This window comes from Bos indicus x Bos taurus, chromosome 7, assembly GCF_003369695.1.
Source record: "Bos indicus x Bos taurus breed Angus x Brahman F1 hybrid chromosome 7, Bos_hybrid_MaternalHap_v2.0, whole genome shotgun sequence".
Taxonomy (NCBI): domain Eukaryota; kingdom Metazoa; phylum Chordata; class Mammalia; order Artiodactyla; family Bovidae; genus Bos; species Bos indicus x Bos taurus.
In genome coordinates, this window is record NC_040082.1 from 55,494,869 (window position 1) to 55,511,024 (window position 16,156).

The 16,156-nt window shown below is 42.4% G+C and overlaps 1 pseudogene; it reads left to right on the forward strand.

Annotated features, from left to right (window-relative positions):
• The first annotated feature begins 8,774 nt into the window (after positions 1–8,774).
• Positions 8,775–15,559, forward strand: LOC113896255 (annotated as a pseudogene).
• Positions 15,560–16,156: the final 597 nt, after the last annotated feature.

The window sequence follows — 16,156 nt, forward strand, 5'->3', positions numbered from 1 at the left end:
AGGGTTCCCTTAAGTGCATCATTAGAGTTTCAGGAAGGCATTTCCAGGGCAACCTAATCCACTAACAAAGTGCTTCCAGTTGATCCTGCCAGTCAATAATGGCCCAGGCAACAGCTTACAGTAAGTCAGCCATTTCCCCTTTCAAACACCAATGTCTTAGGACTCACATTCCTAATGAGAATGTAGTACTTCATCTATGAATAATATATACAGGGCACACTCCATTCCAAACAACTGCTATTTTTAAAAGATGAAAACCAAAAATGGAGAGAAAAGTGTGAATTAGATAGATACATTTTATGGGATACATGGGTTTATTGCCAGCTCTTGCCCCAAGAATTAGCGTGAAGATAGACTCAGCAGTAGCATAAAATAATTTCTAATCTAACACTCTTTTCTTTCGCTAAGAATCAGGTTACTGAACACATTCAGAGTATTAGCTAACACTCCAACACCTGATTATATTTAACTTTGTTTCTTTAACTAATGTATTAACCTACTCTGGCCTCAATCATTGGGATTTTAATGCTGGATGTGCTTGTTATTTGATGCACTCATATCGCCATCTAGTGTCCTCAAACTATCAGTGCAGGACTATATCCAGCAACTTGTGTGTAAGTGTGTGTGTGTGTGTGCGCACGCGTGTGCGTGTTCAGTCGTGTCCGATTCTCTGGGAACCCATGGACTGTAGACCGCCAGGCTCCTCTGTCCATGGAATTTTCCAGGCAAAAATACTGGAATGGGTTGCCATTTCCTACTACTCCAGGGAATCTTCCGGACCCAGGGATCGAACCGCGTCTCTCGTGTCTCCTGCATTGGCAGGCGGACTCTACCACTGCACCATTTGGGCCAAAGGTCAGGATTTTTTTCATCTTTGTTTTAAAGTTCTTGAGTATTATCAGAAATGATCTGTTCACCAAGATGACAAAGTAAACATCTAGTTGCCATCGGGTTAAGGGGAAAAGTAAGTCTGAATCCATAGCTAGTGAGTACTGCCTTTGGTTGTAGTAAAGAGCAAATTATTTTATGTCTAACCAAGTTGGCCAGGACACCATGACAGTGGCTTTGGAGATTGGATCTTAAAGTATTTGGGAAGAGAAATCATAGTTTTTAAAACTAAAAGGAGCTTGTGAAATGGAATCACCATCTCATCTTAAAGACGTAGAAACTGAGTATCAAGAGGGAAAGCACTTCCACGGGGTCACACAGCAAGGTGAGGGTTAGACCCCTGACTATTCAGAACAGTCAGTGTCCTGTTTTAAACCTTATGGATTCTGGAATAGGAATGGAGAGGTGGCAAATAAAGAAAACAAGAAGAATTTTAAGATTATTACACATTTGAAAACGCAGCAAGTCATTTAAAAGCGCTTTTAATATGAAATTAAATTGCAAGGCTAAAATATTTTCACAATTTAAAAGAAGAGTATTCTGTATCTCAGAAATGAGAAGCTCTTTTCATTGGTCTGGGCTTCATCAGTTCAGTTCAGTTCAGTTCAGTTCCTCAGTCGTGTCCAACTCTTTGCAGGTTAGGCTATTTCTGAGACAAGTAGTTCTTAATTTGGGGGAGAATGGACTGCTTGGAGAAAATCCAGGCAATGAATACATGAACATAAAAGTTCACATTCAATGTCAGGGACAAAGCCTCTGAGGAAGAGCTGAATAAAAAGGCAGCAGGGAGATCACGTGGCCAGGGACGCACATTCCCAGCCATACTCACATTTGGACTATGAACCTTCTTTCTTTTTTTTCTTTTTTTTTTTAATGTGGACAATTTAAAAGTCTTTACTGAAATTGTTGCAATATTGTTTCTGTCTTATGTTTTGGGTTTTGGCCAGGGGGCATAGGAAATCTTAGCTCCCTGATCCAAGCTGCACCGCCAGCACTGGAAGGCAAAGTCTTAACCACTGGACTGCCAGGGAAGTCCCTGAACCTTCTTTGTAAAATGAGATTACACACACACTCACAGAGACACATTCTGAAGACTGAAAAAAAATAAATTAATAAAACATTCACCACACAACCTTAACCTTATAACCATACCACCTGAATGCACTCTGAATTCATATTTTGTAATAAACACTGTTAAGTACCCCAGACTTTGCACACATATATTGCTGTATATTGTTTTGTGCTAAAAAAATTCATTTAGTATAATAAACAGTTAAAAATAAACAACTGTTTTTACAGCCCTCTTGAGGTATATTTGCTTTTTAATCTACCTGGATCCTCAAGAAATTAAGAGGGTCTGGACCTCTTACCCTTTGAAAGGTCAGGGATTTTGTTCGAGGTTGGCCCTAAGTCTATTCACATTGGGGTTTGTAGAACCCAGGTTAATAGCCTCTGATCTGTACTCTTTCTTGTTCCTTTAGTCTCAGGGAGGCAAAGGATAAGAAGTGAGATTAAAGCAATAATTGGCTTGGAGGAAACAAAGCAATACACTATCTAGAGAGATTTAAGTAGTGCTAAAGTAAGCGAGTGTGTCCCAGGGTGTCTCAGGGAGGTTGTCAGTAATCCCAGCTGTTTGGTGCCTGAACAAGAGGCAAGAAGCCAAGTCTAGGCTGTAAGTGTATTCCTGTCCTTCATGTCAGCAGATAACACTGCTAGTGTTATTATTCTCTTCTGGCAGCTCTCCATTGAAGCACCGTGGGATGCCACACTCTGTGCAAAGGCCGAACATCCAGCAACGGATTTCTCTTAAGCAAAGAGTGAGGAAGAATGTTGCATCCCGTTCCTTGTAATATTCAAGCCCACAGCTCATGAAGACACACCATGGGTAACTTGTGGAGTTGATGGAACGTGTCTTAGCTTCTATTTCCTGTTCCCCACTTTCACACACCCCCAGAGCTGAATGTTGAAGAGTGTGTTCTCAAAAGGACAATTTTAATTTTGGAATAATGTGATCACCTCCCACATCCTCGCCCCCTAACACATCCTTAAGTTTCCTCTCCCTTAAAGGGAGATAGCTTTTATGCTGACTGTGTTATCAGGGAGGGAATTGATCTCATCAACTTACTCATGCTAAGATGCTGTGCATTCATTGTGTTACATGCCCCAAGGACTCCTGAATTATCAGCATCATCTTAATAGCTACTGTTGATGGAGGGCCTGTCAGAGCCATTACCTCTGTCTCAGCTCTCCCCGACTGGTGGTGTAACATCGGACAGAAGACTGAATGTCTCTGAGCCAGGGTAAAACAGAGATAATAAGAAGACTGCCTCTCAGGTGTGCTGTGCAGATAAAATACAATGATCTGCATGTTGAACCCCTAGCACAGTCCCCAGCTCTAGGCGAGTGCTTAATGAATGTCAGTTGCTGCTGCTGCTGCTAAGTCGCTTCAGTCGTGTCCGACTCTGTGCGACCCCATAGACGGCAGCCCATCAGGCCCCCCCGTCCCTGGGATTCTCCAGGCAAGAACACTGGAGTGGGTTGCCATTTCCTTCTCCAATGCATGAAAGTGAAAAGTGAAAGTGAAGTCGCTCGGTCGTGTCCGACTCTTTGTGACCCTATGGACTGCAGCCTACCAGGCTCCTCCATCTGTGGGATTTTCCAGGCAAGAGTACTGGAGTGGGGTGCCATCGCCTTCTCCGTGAATGTCAGTAGTATCCATTAAAGAGGTAGAAGCAGCCATATTTGTTGTTGTTCAGCTCAAGTTGAGGCATAAGGAAGTTACCAAAGATGCCCAAAGATTGAAATTCAGTTCTGTTTGCAAATCTGTTGCTCTTCCCACTATGTAGTTTTAGGTAAAGATTATTACTTGGTATAAAAGTATTTCTCAGTAATGGGGGAATCAGGCTTTGGTGGGGGAGATGGGTGGCAGAATAGGGAACTGAGAATAATCGATACCACAATGGTTAAAAATAGAAATGCCATTATCTTCTGCCAGATGGGGTTGCATTCCTGGTACCCTTTCATCCATTCCAAACAGATTTACTAAGTACTATGCTTATGGCACAAAGAGAAGAGGAACGAAAAAGCCTCTTGATGAAAGTGAAAGAGAGTGAAAAAGTTGGCTTCAAGCTCAACATTCAGAAAACTAAGATCATGGCATCTGGTCCCATCACTTCATGGGAAATAGATGAGGAAACAATGGAAACACTGTCAGAATTTATTTTGGGGGGGCTCCAAAATCACTGCAGATGGTGATTGCAGCCATGAAATTAAAAGATGCTTATTCCTTGGAAGGAAAGTTATGACCAATCTAGATAGCATATTCAAAAGCAGAGACATTACTTTGCCAACAAAGGTCCATCTAGTCAAGGCTATGATTTTTCCTGTGGTCATGTATGGATGTGAGAGTTGGACTGTGAGGAAAGCTGAGCGCTGAAGAATTGATGCTTTTGAACTGTGGTGTTGAAGAAGACTCTTGAGAGTCCCTTGGACTGCAAGGAGATCCAACCAGTCCATTCTGAAGGAGATCAGCCCTGGGATTTCTTTGGAAGGACTGATGCTGAAGCTGAAACTCCAGTACTTTGGCCACCTCATGTGAAGAGTTGACTCATTGGAAAAGACTCTGATGCTGGGAGGGATTGGGGGCAAGAGGAGAAGGGGACGACAGAGGGTGAGATAGCTGGATGGCATCACCGACTTGATGGACGTGAGTCTGAGTGAACTCTGGGAGTTGGTGATGGACAGGGAGGCCTGGTGTTCTGGGATTCATGGGGTCACAAAGAGTCAGACACGACTGAGCGACTGAACTGAACTGAACTGATGCTGTATCCATCATAGCTGTTAGGTATTTAAGATACAAAGATGAATTCAATACAATCTCTGAACTCAAACATTCACATACAAACACACACTCATAATCAAAGTCATAACAAAAGAAAGCAAAGATTAAGGTTCTAGATTATTGATCACTACCTCTTATTTGCAGAAAAATGTCTAGTGCTGTATTCAGCTTTGGATCCTACATAGTTCACATATGGTTTGGACAAATCACTTAACCTCAGGTGGCCTCTGCTTCCATATCTGTAAAATGAAGCTGTCTCCTGTTATAAAGATACCGTAACTGATGGCAAAAGATAAAATATTGCCGCCCAATCTTCAGAAGCAAAGTAGGATGCAACAGAGGAAGAAGGCAGCAGACAGCAGTCTGTCTTGTTAAAATAAAGCCTCCACAAGAAAGAATTGGGATTCGACTTGTATAATTTTAAAGTTGGAATGGGAGACCCTTTGAGATCATTCTTTGCAGCCTCAGCTCCCCCTAAACGTTTAGGTAATAGGAAATGTTCAGTTTAGTCACTTCTCTCAGTTTCTTCCTGAAAATACCGTTGAACTTGACTCCCAAAATACAAATAATAGCTAAAGTTGTTTGTACCACCATACAGTCTCTGAAGGGAAGTCTGCAGAATAAAATTCTAAGTGAACTCATTTTGAGATCTGAAGTGTTTTTGTTTTTTTAATGTTATGCTGATCTGAAAAGCAAGTATCGGCTGCTCTTCACATACGAAGTTAACACCTTTTCAGGTTTTCTTCAAAATAATGACAATTTTCTGGAACAAATGGTCCAAGTTAGGAGTGCATAATTTGATCATGATTGTTGAGTGAAGCCAAGTCCACATATGTGTTTTGAAACTGTGATCTCATCAGCATGAAACCTAACCAACAGAAATACACTCTTCCTTAAAACAGATTGGAGAATAAGGGGGGAGAAAAGAATCTAACTGCCTGACTTTGAAACAACTGGTTCCAGCAAATACACAGGCAATATTTTAGGCATAGCCATAAAAAACAAAAGAGGTCTCCCCTTGCCTACCCCTACAGTCCTACTTCGAGCAACCTGCTTAACTACGTTGTATCATTCACAGTGTGATGCTCATTGCGTATGTTGTATTATGCATACTGGCACCATCCTTACTATGTTTGCTATGCATTATGCAACAGATCTGTTGGCAAAGGAATAGTGTAATTTCTAAGCCCGTAATTGTCAACCTTTTATCTTCCACCTAGGAAACCCATTTTTCAAACGATGTCTCCGTTGCCTTTCTAAAATATGCAACAGATACAAGCAATATCAAATCCAAAAACACTTAGGTGTTAAGTTCAAAAACACTTATTATTTAAAAAGCAATCAGTCAGAGATTTCTAACATGTCAGTGGTCTCTAGAGTGCATTTTAATGTTTTTCTAAATAGTTTTCTATATGCATACATGGAATTTATTGAACTCCCTGAAGCAACTTGTGGGGAAAGTTTGAAAAGCCTAGTTATAAAAAAAGGAACAGGTTTTAGAATCAGGCAGAGCAAGGTGTGAAAGAGGTGCCTACCAGCTGCATGCTCATGAGATAATCACTTTACTTCTCTGAGGATATTCACTTCATATATATATTAGAGATAGAAAAATCCACTTTCAGGATTGTTGTAAGGATTAGAGATAAAATTCTGAAAGTGCCTGGCACATAGCAAATATTCAATAGGTAAGTGGCAATGTGGTTATAGTTATGCTTGGCTCCATCACCTCCTCTGTCCCTCTTCCACCACTTTCTGCCTGTACCCCATGGGTCTGTGTGATTGAGTGAATGGGAGGGTACCACATTACTTATTCATGCTGGTGATGTGAGTGAACCCTTTTTTAAAAGTCTGTTTCTTCCTGGGAGGAGGGGGATAGAATAAAGGCAAGGGATACTGGGATTTCTAAGCACAATTATCCTTGGAGATGGATAATTAGTTCATTTAAAAACAGACTCACCTGCCTTAGAAATGGCTGTGGTTTTCAAAGAATGATAGAGGAAAGCTCATTCAGAACATCTCATACCATTTTACAGTGATTCAGCAGTCACTTTGGTGTAGCCATTGTTTGTAGAAGGCATTTTTCACAACTAAATCCAAACATGTCATACTCATAGACTGAAATGAATTCTACCGATGGCATCTGCAGGTGGGGAAAGCACGAAGAGAGAAGGGCAAAAACCAAATAACAAATGGAAAGGTTTATCTCAAGGATTTGACACGTCAAAGCCGGGAAATTCAGGAATGCTCTGAAATATCACTTTCATTGCCAGTGCACTTTTCCCCTTGCCTTTTGAGTTATCTGCAAGATATTCATGGAGGAGGGAATCATTTTTCATTCATCCTGGTAACCCTCAGTAGCTAGCACAGGCTATGGCATTTGGAGGGTGCTCAATAAATGTTTGTTAAATTTAATTGCAAGAATGAGAGTGTTTGCTTAGAATGGCACAAAATTGGCGTGTTAAACTTATGATTACCAGGGGAGAAAGGGGGAGGAGATAAATTAGGAGGTTGGGATTGCCATATACACACTACTATATAAAAAATAGATTAACAAATAAGAACCTTCTCTATGGCACCTGCTCAATACTCTGTAATGGCCTATGTGGGAAAAGAATCTAAAACAAGAGAGTTTTATGTGTGTATACATAAAACTGATTCACTTTGTGGTATAGCAGAAACTAATACAACATTGTAAATCAGTTGTACTCCACTATAACCCCATAAAAAGTTTTTAAATGATTTGTCCATTCTGGACATTTTATACAAATGGAATCATACATTACTACAAAAAAGAAACTGACAAAGTTATGTCAGAATGAGTGTTAGTTGGAAATATAAGGTGGTTGATTTCAGTTTAGTTCTCAAAACATTGAGTTATCCATACTGTCAACTAAAAAATAAAAAATGCACAACTTAAATGTTGAGACTTGTGTTTTGCTTGGCAGACAAAACTGAGAACTTAAGCCTGGGATGCAGCTTCTCAGATAACTCTGAGGGACTGCTCTGACGAAGTAATGGAAGAGCCATGATATGAGGAGTTTTTGCTACAAAGACCAGGTATGTGAGTGCTCAGTTGTGTCCAACTCTTTGTGCCCAAAGAGTTGAACTGTAGCACACCAGCCTCCTCTGTCTGTGGGTTCTCCGGGCAAGAATACTGGAGTGGGTTGCCATGCCTTCCTCCAGGGGATCTTCTCGACCCAAGGATCGAACTTGTGTCTCTTGTGTCTCTTGCATTAGCAGGCAGGTTCTTTACCACAAGAACCATCTGGGAAGTCTACAAAGACTAGGTAGTGGAACTTCATAAGATTACTGTTGGAGCATCCCTGGCAGCTCAGTAGTAAAGAATTCCCCTACCAATGCCAGAGACAAGGGTTCAATCCCTGGTCTGGGGAAGATTCTACATGCCTTGGAGCAACTAAGCCCCTGCACCACAACTATTAAGCCTGTGCTCTAGAGCCTGGGAAACCCAACTACTGAGCCCATGCTCTGTAACTACTGAAGCCCACACACCTAGAGCCTGTGCTCTGCAACAAGAGAAGTCACCACAATAAGAAGCCGAAGCACTGCAATGAAGAGTAGCCCCCGCTCGTCGCAACTAGAGAAAAGCCTGCTGCTGCTACTGCTGCTAAGTCGCTTCAGTCGTGTCCAACTCTGTGCGACCCCAGAGACGGCAGCCCACCAGGCTCCCCCGTCCCTGAGATTCTCCAGGCAAGAACGCTTGAGTGGGTTGCCATTTCCTTCTCCAATGCATGAAAGTGAAAAGTGAAAGTGAAGTCGCTCAGTCATGTCCGACTCCTAGCAACCCCATGGACTGCAGCCTACCAGGCTCCTCCATCCATGGGATTTTCCAGGCAAGAGTACTGGAGGGGGTGCCATTGCCTTCTCCGAGAGAGAAGCCTAGGCAGCAACAAAAAATACCCAGCACAGCCAAAAATAAATAAGTAAATAAATATATATATATATTTTTTAAGGAAAGATCACTGATAATTAAAGAAAGCCAGACACCTCGAGTTCATGAATTTAGCACTTTTCTATGTATGAGAAGATGCGAGAGTCTCAGCTTATTGAAATCACTCCTTTGATATGTACCTCAGTTATCTGGGGCCAGAATCCTGAATCCCCTCATGGTGCATGTGTGGGGGTGGCTGCAGTGGCTGAGGGCTTGCCAGCCTGTCTCCATCCTGAGTTCCCTAAGGGCTCACAGTCTGGGGTAGCTGTAGTGCCTGATGGCTGTAACATCCTCTGTTTACTGATTTGCCAGGCAGCATTTTTCATTCACAATGCTATTAGGGACCTTTGCATTTGGTCAAGTCCCAGAGAAATCAACTCACTGCAAAAAATAGCCTTTCTTAACTCATCACTGCAAAGAGGTCATTCAAGCACCCAATGCCAAGTCAAAATGGAGTGAAAAAAAGAAAAACTATTAGAAGGAACACCCCTGGAAGAGGAAGAGATCACAAAGTTTTTAGTTTCAAAATTGTACTGACACCAGTTTCCTTAAATATTCATGTCGATGTCTGTAGCCAAACTAACAAAACTAACGATGACTCCCAAACATATTCACTTACATTTAATTCCTACAACAATCCAGAATTGTTGGCCTTGTGGGGAGAATAAAAGAAACTCTGAGAGTTTAAATAATCACCAAGAGGTCACACCAAGCTTGTCTGATCCCAAAGTGCCCTATTAATTACACCAAACTTATTTACACATAGTTCCTTTGGTTAAATATCCTCAACCTCTATCTGATATTTGCTCACTCAGAGCAACAACACATCCCTAGCAGAGATCACCACCATATCCCCAATCCTGGTTCTGTACTGGGCACAGGGAAAGCACTCTGTAAGTAAGTAGATGTCAAAGGTTTGTTAGAAACTACCACCTGGGACAGTGGTATCCAGAGATTTTAGCTGGATACAGCAGAATCTGATCTCCTGTGGTGTCTCTAATTTTCTTTACTCCTGAAATGTTGGTTCCCAATGGAAGACTGATTCCAATGATGAAAAGGGGTTCTAAAGAGGTAAAATAAAAAGGTTTCCATAACAATATCAGAGAATTGGCCCTTCATGAAGCCACAAGGTTAAGTAATGTAGATTTATATGCTTATGTTCTAGATTTTTAAAGTTTTTAGAAATAAGAAACTGCTTTGGGGATAAAGCTAAAAATCCCAGTTTGGGGGGTTTTTGTTGTTGTTGTTTTTTAGGTACATAGATGGTAAAAAATATATATATGATTCACTTTAAAAAAATCTTGACAAGGTACCAGGCAATTCTAGTCCAGTCATTTTATGCATCAGTCACTCTGCATCTTTTCCAAAAATGTGTGTGGCGTTGGAAAGCCTGGTAATGATTGACCTATACAGACACACACATGGGGCACGAGATTTAAGGAGCCAAAGCACACAATTCAAACGTGAGTTGGGAGACATCATTCTTAAGCTGTATAATGCAGATGTGCTTAGCTGCTGCCAAGGAAATCTCATGTTACCTTTATAGACAATGATCTGAGCCTCAAGCACATCTCCCAATTACCCTAGGGTCTCTCCAAACGACAGGCTGGTTTGCAATATGTGGTTCCAAAGACTGCCAGAGGACATCAGGCAATTGTTTGAAAATGCAACCAGTGTCATATATCTTCATGATAAATCTGGTTTCCATTCCATCAGGAAAAACAATGTCTATGACATTAAAAAAGAAAAAGATTTATGTATCTGACAGAAACTGGATTCAACCTGATGCCTCTTGACCAACCCCTTGAATTTTTCATATATGTAAATGAGATCTTGAGAGCTGTTACATACTGCTACTCTGTTGTAGTACCATCCTATTGAACACAGAGGCTAAGATTACCCCTAGATAGGATATTAAATAAAATTATAAATTTAAATGGAAAATTAGAGAAAGAACTATGGATGGAACAGAGATGGAATTCTAATTTGCACCAAAGACAGTAAGAAAATGCATTTCTCTTATTGCCATTTTGCCCAAGGACATTTGTACATATAGGTCTAAAGAAAGAAAGAGAAAGTAACTCCAATGAAAGTGACCAAGGGGTTGGAGCCCAGTTTGAGAACATCAGTGCTTTGTCACTAGCTAATCAGAGTCCAGAGAGAGTCCTTTCCCAGAAGCCCAATGAGTTAATGACAACTAAGGTTGTTGGAGTTCAACAAAAAAAGCTTTTGAAATCGTAGTTCTGTTCCATGTCTCTTATAATCATTTATTTACTCAAATATTTAATCAAATATTTACATGTCTGTTTGTACAAAGAACTATGTCAGACACTATAGAAGCTGCAACGATTAATGGGACTAGAGTTGCCCTCAACAAGCTGATGATCCAGTAGGGCAACACAGCTTACTCTGTGTCCGAATTGGAGATAGGTAACTTGTGCACCAAGGAGAGTGATGGCTGCTTTTAAGAGAAGTGGAGAAAGTTCTATGAGAAAGACACAGAGCTAACCAAAAGAAGTCATTTTGAAACTCTAAGGAACATCTTGTCTAGCACAAAGTACCCATTAATAAATTATTGATGGGCTAAAGAAAGTGCCTCCTTGCATCACTACATATTTACTGGGCATGAAGTCAGAGACATCCATTTAGAATTCATTTAGAACTGCCCCAAACCAGGCTGATTCATTAGTCTTGATGCTCTCAGAAATATTTCTGTAAGCCCATTACAGCTCTAGTCCACATAGCTAATTTGTATTTGATTCTCAGCCAATGAGGACTAAGAGCCATTTGAGTGGTCCTCCCCAGGCATTTACTGACTCCACCAGATCCCTCTTTCTGCCATTACTTGTGTGCCACTGAACACGTGCATTCAAGACAGCTGAAAAAAGGAATGCAAGCAATGGTGTTAAGATTCTACCAAAGATCAAGGAAGATACTGGATGGCAGAAAGGAGGCTTCACTACAACAGCTCCAAGTGCCTTCAAGGAGACAGTCGAAGAAATCCAGATCAACAATTGTCTGGTGGAAACCCTTTGACAGTTTGAAGGGCAGCATAAGCCTCATTGCAGCAGAGAAAGATTGTCCAACAACAATATGAAGGATAAATAGAGGAAATCTATGGCCAGAGACATATCACAACTTCAGGCGACTTCAGGAGAAAGAAGAGCAATTGCCAAAGTATATCAGTAGCACATCCCCAAGGATGTTCAATAATCACATAGAGCACCCATTTAGATATTGTGATTATTTCCAGGAACAGATCCCCACAATAATTTCAGGTTGGGGAGTGGAGGCAGAGGGTGATGTAAAACACTATTTCTATTTCAGATACCCCAAGAACCCTGTAATTAAGGATATCCTGAGGGAGATTCACTTTCTGTAAGCAATGACTTACAGAGGATGAGATGGTTGGATGAGATGGATGAGATCACGGATTCAATGGACAAGAATTTGGGCAAATTCCAGGAGATGGTGCTGCTGCTGCTAAGTCACTTCAGTTGTGTCCGACTCTGTGCAACCCCATAGATGGCAGCCCACCAGGCTCCCCGGTCCATGGGATTCTCCAGGCAAGAACACCGGAGATGGTGAGAGACAGGGAAACCTGACATACTGCAGTCCATGGGGTCACGAAGAGTCAGACATGACTTGACAACTGAACAACAACAAGCAATAGCAGTTCTTCAAGGCAATTGTATAACACAGAGGAGACTGAATAAAAGAACATGAGGAACTTTCCTTTGGTACAAAAGGACAATCTTATCATTTTGGTCACCCTGCATTATTGCAAATAAAATTTGCATGGTTTATTAACCTAACATTCACAATTTGGGGATGGAAAGGGAAAGAAACCTACAAAGCAATCTACCACTTAAGCTAAAAATGACGACTTCCTATGCTGGGAAGTGTTCGTGCACCGTGGTGAAAAGTGGCGGCTTTAGGATCAGGCAGTTCTGGGACCAAATCCCAGCTCCATCATTCACCAGTTGAGAAAGTTGAATTACTCTTCTAGTCACAATGCTCACATCTATAAAACAGGTAATAATTGTAGTTCCTTATAGGCTCAAATAAGAGAATACACATCAAATATTTAGTGCATCACCCTCTCATAGTTAGTACTCAACAAATGTAGCTTTGGAGTTTTTTTATGTATTTTTTCCATAATGGTTTTGGATTATCATCTCCCTAGAGTAGAGGCACATCGTTAATATCATTAATGTTGGCCAGTCCTCGTTCTTTGTCCCCTTACAGATTGGGAGGCAGAAATCAAGGCAGTCACACAGATCCCCTTTGAGAGTGTAGAGTCTCCTACTGATAGTTGTTTGGGGGGGTCAAAGGGCACCGTATGGCAGGTAATAATGCTATTTGTCTGACTAACACACTGTCCACTGGCTGAGTTGTCAGAGTCCCCATCCCTGGCCGCATGAAGCTCTAGGCCTTGCTCCTTGTTTACCACGTGTCACTTGTCCCAGCATGGTTTCCTGCACACAGGATGTTTGGACAAAAATCTGCACATCTTTTAAGTTCTGTTTTCCCCCCATACCCTCCCCCTGTTGACCTGACTCAGTCTCAGTGGACTGTCACCACTATGCAAATGACTTCAGGTTTGGTTTCCAACTTATATATACCTGCTGGGCATCTTAACATAGACCTGCCAGAACGTCACACTCAAGTCCAAAGCCAAATATCTGTTTGCTACTCTCATTCATTATATTTTATCGTATTCTCTAAGTTAATGGCATCCATGGCCTTTCTCTAAACCCAGTTGTCTTGTCTATCCACTTTACAATAAATCTTCCAGGTATCTCTTCTTTTTCATCTCCATTTGTCCTACCCTTTTCTTTACCTTTTACCCAAATCAGTTTGTTCCACAAATAATTACTGAGATCTACCGTTGACTAGGTACAGCATTCTGTTGTAAGCTCTGTGTGTTGGGGACCTAGAGATGAACAGGTAGACATAGTTCTTTTCCTCATGGAACTGTCATTCTAGGCAAGCAATGCAGATTTTAAACTGGTAATTAAATAAGCAAAATCATTTCAAGTAGTGACATGTTATGAATAAATTAGAACTTGGTAATATGAAAAAAATGTCTTAGGCAGAGGTTGGGGAGACAAAGAGCAGAGGTTGGGACTCTGAGTAAGTGATATGTGAGCTAGGGCAAGAAGCCAATCGTGTGAAATTCTGGAAATAGCATATTCTAGGTAGATGAAACAATAAGAACAAAGGCTCAGATGTCTGAAGTCATACTATGCTTGGCATGTTCAAAAAACCAAGAAAGCCAGAGAGTTGGAGCAGAAGTGAGAGTTTAGGTCTGAGAAACACACAGGGAGCAGGTCAAGCCATGCAGAGGATCATGGACCAGGGTAAGAGTGTAGATTTCGTAATAAGTATTATAGGAAGTCATTGATGGGTTTAAAGTTAGAAGAGGCATGGCCTAGTCTGTGTGTGTGTGTATCTGTGTGTGTGTGTGTATGTATGTATGCTTGCATGCTCAGTCATGTCAGACTCTTTGCAAACTCCTGGACTGCAGCCTGCCAGCTCCTCTGTCCATGGGATTTACCAGGCAAGAATACTGGAGTGGGCCTTGTGTGAGGGAAGATGGCAGCATCCAGATGGAGGTCTTGAGATCAGATCTGCAAGGTGTTGGTGTGGAGGCCCACAAAGGTTCGCCCCAGGTGGCTTGGCCTTCTGTGCTGCAGGGCCCCAAGATGCCGGGCATATGAGTGGGGCATGTGATTCATGCAGAAGCCAGAGCCTCCTCCCCCAGACAGGGTATATGAGTTCCTGGACTAGAGTCCTTCATCTTCACAGGGAAGATGCACTCTATGCCCAGGCTGGCACAGCCAGTCTTCCCATCCTGGGACCCTGACTGGATGCACCTCTTGCCCCTGCTGCATGAGCACCTGCTGTACAAGGACCAGGTCTGCTACATCTTCCACCAGTGTTGCCACCTCCTCGAGGGTGTAAAGCAGGCTCTCTGGCTTAACAAAACCAAGTTAATAGAAGGCCTTCCTGAGAAAGTGCCTAGCCTTACTGGAGATCCAAGAAACCACACAGAAGATCAAGATGAACCTGTTCTGAATACAATCTCTCATGCTCATTTCTGGCACTCTACTGAAGACGTCCCTAAAAGAGAGACCTATTGCCCAGTCATTGTGGACAGCCTGATACAGCTGTGTAAATCCCAAATTCTCAAGCATCCTTCTCTGACCAGGCAGATCTATGCCCAAAACAACATGTGATCCACCACCCGGAAATAAGAGTCTACCCTGATTCAGGTCCACAGTTCCGGTAGAGCCCAAGTGAATGCCAAGGATCTTCTGCCTCCCATTGCCCACCAAGAGGAGGCAGAAGCTACTGAGAATCATGTTCTTGAGATCTTCTATCCCATATCTCCCACCATCAGTCTTTAGGAGTGCAATGTTTATGATGTGAATGATGACACAGGATTTCTGGAGGGCTATTTTTACCCCTATCCTCACACCCAGTATTTTCTGGAGCCAGCCAACTTATAACTACACAGCTTTCAGCCAGATCGGTTGTGAGCCAAGATGATCCTGTCTGCCTTTGGCAATGTGCTGGCTCAGGCTTGGTTCCTGTATGGGAATGACCCTAAGGTTTTGGAGCAGCCAGTAGTCATGCAGAGTGTGAACACCCATGGGCGTGTCTTCCTGGTGCTACAGCTGAACACCACAGATGTGGCCTCCGAGGAGGACCTCAAGAATCTAGCCTGGGTGAACTCCAATCAACTCCTGCATTGGCGTTTTTGTTGTGTTCCAGTGATCAAAAAGAAGGTGGTTGTGGACCCTGTTGGACCAATTTGTTCCCAGCCAGAGACATTCAGGAAATTTTTAGCTCTGTATTTTCATGGTGTTGTGTGACCCAAGGACTGTCTTGAGGCCTGGAGCCCCAGACCCCTCTCTTCCTGAAGATCCTGGAGTCTGGGCAGTGCCTGGGGCTGGTCCGGAGCTGCAGCACTCCTTTGGCTGGGGGTCTTGCCCACAATAAAGAGCCCTTCGGGTGCTCTGGAGCCCGTGTTTGTTGTGAGGGTGCTGTCAGGTGGGACACCCACAGTTGCACACAAGCCCTTGCCCTGAGCTTGCCTCTGTGCAAGGGCCAGCCCTAGAGCCTCACCTGTCCCAACTTTATCTGTGACCCATCTTGTGACTTTACATAAGAATCTTCATCTCTCTGAGTTTCAAAAAAAGAATCCTGGAGTGGGGTTCCATTTCCTTCCACAGGGGATCTTCCTGACCAAGGAATCAGACCCACACTCTCTTGTGCCTCCTGCACTGGCAGACAGAATCTTTAGCACTGTGCCACCTGGGAAGCTCCGTGTTCTAGTCTACTTGTTTTTTAAAGTTGACGTTGACTGCCTTGGGGATAATGAATTGTAGGGAAGCAAAATTGACTATAGCGCAGAGTAAAGAGTGTTGCAGGGATCCAGGCCATAGATGACAGTGACTTGACTAGGGTTA